At 45.8% G+C, this 5000-nt stretch overlaps 1 protein-coding gene across 12 annotated transcripts in view; it reads right to left on the bottom strand.

Annotated features, from left to right (window-relative positions):
* The window catches only part of LOC132475922 (uncharacterized), a 23837-nt gene that overhangs the window by 7079 nt on the left and 11758 nt on the right, over positions 1-5000 (bottom strand). The window contains exons 1-7 of one of the 12 annotated variants that reach the window (XR_009530017.1): positions 2361-2657; positions 1767-2120; positions 1576-1612; positions 1401-1479; positions 1213-1324; positions 752-839; positions 332-533 (exon numbers count right to left, since the gene is read on the bottom strand). The exons of 2 other annotated variants lie outside the window; for them this stretch is intronic. The gene's annotated coding sequence lies outside the window, so the exon portion shown is untranslated. Of the gene's footprint in view, positions 1-331; positions 534-747; positions 863-1212; positions 1325-1400; positions 1480-1575; positions 2121-2360; positions 2658-5000 lie in introns of those variants that run through there. 9 more of the 12 variants (XR_009530018.1, XR_009530022.1, XR_009530025.1 and 6 more) reach the window with 9 other exon arrangements.

Raw genomic sequence — 5000 nt, 5'->3', positions numbered from 1 at the left:
AAACAAAAACACTTGAGAGAAGTTTAATACAATTTTGTTAAGGAAAGCAGAGGAAAACATTTTCCCAAATGAATCTTTTCAAAATGTCACCACCATTCCGAAAGGAAGTGAAGAGGTTTGTGTAAAAGCAGTCCTCCCTGACCAGCTCTGTCCCTGACTCTAAACCCTGACTCTCAACCCTAACGCTGAACCCTCTGAGGGCAGGAAGACGCGCCTTCCGTGTAAAGGTTCGAACCACAGAGAAGGAAGAAGAAGAGGAAGCAGAAGAGAGTAGTGAAGTAGTGAGGTTAGTGACAGACGTGAGGGAAAGGCGTGTGGAAGCACACGTTACATGTGGGGTCAAGAAGATCACTCCCACTGGAGGTCATTTATCCATCAGCCTCAGACTGCTGAGCTCAGCAGGTCTTCTGGAGGACGAGGCGCAGATTAACTGAGGAGACGGGACCAGCAGGATGTCAGGATCAGGGCGAGTTCAGCTCAGGTGTGTCTACCCCCGACCAAACAGGATCAGGTGAGGTTCAGCTCAGGTGTGTCTGTCCGGACCAAACAAGGACATTGATTAGGTTCAATATTCAAAAGATGCAACATTATTTGAACCAAAGATAAGTCATTAAGGAGCAGGCAGGCTTTAGTGCGCCTTGCTCAAGGACGCATCAATGTATTCTGAGGACTTGAACCCAGCAACATTGGTTTGAGAGTTGAACCCCAAACCCCCTACCTAGTCCACTATGCCCAGATAATGCAAACTTACGAGGAATCCTTGATGGTAGAGTCCTGGTTGTCCTCAGGATTTGCCTTCCAGATGTATGGCTTCTCCATCAGTCCTCCAGATTCCTGGTCTGGTTGCAAACGTAATTTGTCTCTAATGTAAGGTAACAAACACAGTAGTAATTTGTCTCGAATGAAAGGTAACAAACACAGTAGCAGTTTGTCTCTAATATCAGGTAACAAACACAGTAGTAGTTGGGCTCTAATGTAAGGTAACAAACACAGGAGTAGTTTGTCTCTAATATCAGGTAACAAACACAGTAGTAGTTGGGCTCTTATGTAAGGTCACAAACACAGGAGTAGTTGGGCTAGTAATGGCGCGGAACAAAGTAGCAGCTGTAGTTTGTCTGGTATACAACCACAGTAGTATGCTGATTAGTTTGTACTGGACAAACTAATCCTGCGTTACAACAAGTCCACTCTGTTTATTTTATGCAAACTTACGAGGATCCTGGTTGGTAGAGTGATGTCGTCCTCCAGAGTCTTGGCTCCTCCATCAGCTCACCTCAGCCAGAGTCCTGGTCTGCAACAAACAGCGCGAGTCTGGCCCCAACGTCTGGTAACAAACATGTAGTTTGTCTTATTTTTATGCCCTTTAATTCCACTTTGTTGTTAGGTTAATACAAACTTACAATCCTTGTTGGTGGACTGATGGTCATCCTCCAGATTCACGGCTCCCCTACCAGCTCGCCTCCGCTCCAGAAACACATTCTAGTAAGAAAACACAGCGGTAGTTGGTTAACGCATGTCAAAGGAACAGCTGTATTTTGCCTTTTAAGACAAGCATGTAAGTAAATACAAACTTACGAGGAATCCAGCAGCTCTCCTCAGACAGATTCCTGGTCTGGAACAAACAGCGGAAGTCTTGCTTCAACATGTGGTAAAACAGATGTAGTCGTCTGGTATATATGGTACAAACGCCGGTAGTTTGTGGTAGCAGTATTCTACGAGAAGTGGCAGTGAGTGTGATGATCACTTCAGAGTCAAGCTCCATCTACCCCACGACAGACGTCCTTCACCAGGCAGGGCCTCCACCAGCTCCTCCACCAGGCAGATTGTCGCGTTCAGCAATTCATCCACTACGGTCGTAGCAGCACTAGTAACAATAATGGCTCATATGACTCTTACATAACCCCCGTATGAATTAACTCAAATCACAGCTTGGCACAGATTTAAAGTCATAAAATGATCAAAACCAGACCTAAACTACTGTGGATTTTAGTGTTTCAGATGAGCTTGGTGATGGTTACCCTCTGGTCCGGTGCTGCAGGCCCCTGGTCTCCAGCCTCAGTCTCTGGTCCATCCTGGCACCACAAGCCTCCGGTCCCCAGCCTCTCAGCCTCACCTTTCAGCTACAGCAGCAGATTTATATCAGCATTTGCCCAACAATAAACTTAATTGACTCATCCGAAACCGAGTTACACAATTAATTTAACTATTATTTTATAACTCAAGGCTAGAAAAGACTTGAGGCCATACATGATCCCGTTTTTGGGAATGAAGACAGAGCAGTCCACAAGTTTAAAGAAGTGGTTCAGGCCATGCATTGAAACTGACCTGAGCAGACTCTACTCACACACCAGAGCACTGACCTGTTCTGGAGGACTTCTGACAGGAGGTGGAGGTCTGGCTCTGGGTGAGGAGGTGGAGGTCTTGCTCTGGGTGAGGAGGCAGACACCTTGGGACCAACTACATGTTACCTTTTTAACCTTGTACAGTTCTAGAGTATCTTCTACTGTAACATGTGGGAAGGACGGCCATTATTTTAGCTTTGATATTATCCAGTTGGTAACTCAGTTTAACTTCTGTGGCAATTAATTACAGCAGATATTTAGAACGTACAAAAGCTGAAGTAACAAAGAACACTAAGTAGTATCGATATTAAATCAAATATACTCAGCCATATTCAGGTGCTGGGTTCTGTTGAAATGCCACCTTGATTTTCAGCCGTCACTGATGTAAAAAATGGGCCCGCAAGTAGAACACCGTTTTGTACGCAGCGAGAGTCCCGTCACGTCATCGTGGTTAAAAGTACGGCGCAACCATCGGAAATGATCAACATATTGTACGACGTACGTGTCAGTATGTATTTAATATCGAACTTAAGTTGTTTAAGATAAGGGGCAACAATTCCCAATGGAAACGACTGGAAAATAGTTTCCGTTGGCAACGGCTCGAGGTTACGCAAATACAATCCAGAACGTTCTACCAGATTCCCTCAGGGGACTCCCGTCCAACTAACTGCCAGGTGGTTTCTTTTGGTTGTCAAGACTACAACGTTCTATGCCAACCATTGGGACTAAATCAAGTGATCGCAATCAGAACCTTCCACGGCGGGAAGCACAAACCGTCCGACTGGAATCCGAACATTCCGGCCGGAACCAACCAAAGAAAAAACAGAACCAGCGCCTCACCTTGAGCTGAACGGAGGAAGATCCTGAAGTCCGGCGATGGTCTTCATTAAAACACAGCCAACAGACTTACCTTGAGGAGATCAGTTTGTTGCTGTTGGTCATTACTACTATTCAGTGTACCTTTACATTATTATGCACCCAGTGTGTACAAGTTATATCACTCAAAACCGTACGAAGAACCAAACTACCATGTACGTCCAACAACAACTTTAAACCTAAAATCATTCAATACAAAACCGTGTCTACATTTTACAATTATCTAGATTATTCAGGGTACAAACCATACAGAGCAAATCTAAACGTTGAGCTCACAGAGAGCCGACCATAGCCCTGCAACATCACCCTGACCGCCTCATGCCAGCCAGCCAACACATGTACAGGTCCAGTGAGAAGTGGGCATCTGAGTGAAAGGACCGCCCATAATAAAAAGAAGCCCAATTCCTGAACTATCCAACCAGCTTCATGGTTTAAAGATTTACAGACTTGACACGCAATTGTGTTCTAATCACCTTTGTCTGCTCCCTCGTTACTTATAAAACTCTACATCTCCATCACTAGAGTGTTGCATCCTACTCATGGGGGTGTGGTCTGAGTGAGCAGAGATGCATGCTGGGATACAGTGCTTTCTGAAGTCTTCAGTTCTATAGACACGCCCCTCAGGAGAAACCAAGTGTTTGAGAATCTGTCGTGATCAGTTACATGAGCTGGAATATCCTTCAAGATGGCGCCAGGATTCTCAGAGGAGAAAGGCCAAGAGGAAGATGTGAGGGCTCTTCCTCTCAGCCAGTGGAACACAACAACGGTCTTCATCAGAGTACCATGGAACACTTTGAAACATCCTCCTCTTTACACCTTGAAGCCCCAGTGAAGGTTTCCTTACCTCCTCAGCTGAAGAGCACAACTTCAGCTGAAGAGCACAACTTCAGCTCGAAGAGCACAACTTCAGCTCGAAGAGCGCACTAGTTGGAGTTCCCAGATTGGTTCTGATTTAAGGGAACCAATCGTTCAGCTAGTCCTGTCCGAAACAAATACAGTTCAGCCTGAGAAGACGTCCAACTGAGAGCAAGACCAGGGCTCTCCATCAATCCAGCCAGGTAGGAAGAGCCGTCTCATTACAGGTCTGAATGTTATCTTGAATATCCAATTAGGTCCCTTTCCAACGCCAGACTCTCCTTTTGGAATTCCTTTAGGTGTCCATCCTCCATTGATCCTGATTGGTGTAGTCCTAGTTTGAAGTCACTGATCTGAACACGCCGCTTGCATCCTTTTACTCTCGAGTTGGATACCCTCCTTCCTGCCCAGTGTGTTGGATATCGCTCCGCAGCGTCGCTCATGGCTCTTCATGTCTACTGGAGGTCCTTAAGTAAACGTGCGGCCGTCCATCAGGTATGATTTAGTTGACCATTCCAATATCCCAAGCCAATCACACAGACCCCCGTATGAACATTATCACAGTCAAAGCAAGCCGGACACACACACATAGAACCCAGGACACGCACCTAGAACCCCATGCCAGGTGTGAGTGGGAGACACACAGTAGAACACTAGCAATGCTCAAAAATCATCCATCTCATGTCAAACCCAAACGCACACACCACTAAGCCATAAAAGGCCAAACAATCATGCAGGGTAAAAACTTCATGCCAAATAACGTTCCATCATCCAACCCCAGCTCTCTTGCCAGGGCACCCAGAACAGAACAACCAATGTCTCCGGAGAAGTAAATTATGTGCAACATTTTTCAGTGGCGTCCCACATTGGTGATGGATTATGCTTGACTTCTCCAAAATGGGTCCCAGGTTGATTCAACATCTCTGA

This window comes from Gadus macrocephalus, chromosome 17, assembly GCF_031168955.1.
Source record: "Gadus macrocephalus chromosome 17, ASM3116895v1".
In the NCBI taxonomy this organism is placed as follows: Eukaryota; Metazoa; Chordata; class Actinopteri; order Gadiformes; family Gadidae; genus Gadus; species Gadus macrocephalus.
Note: the sequence above shows the minus strand (reverse complement) of the source record. Positions and strands in the feature narration are given on the sequence as shown.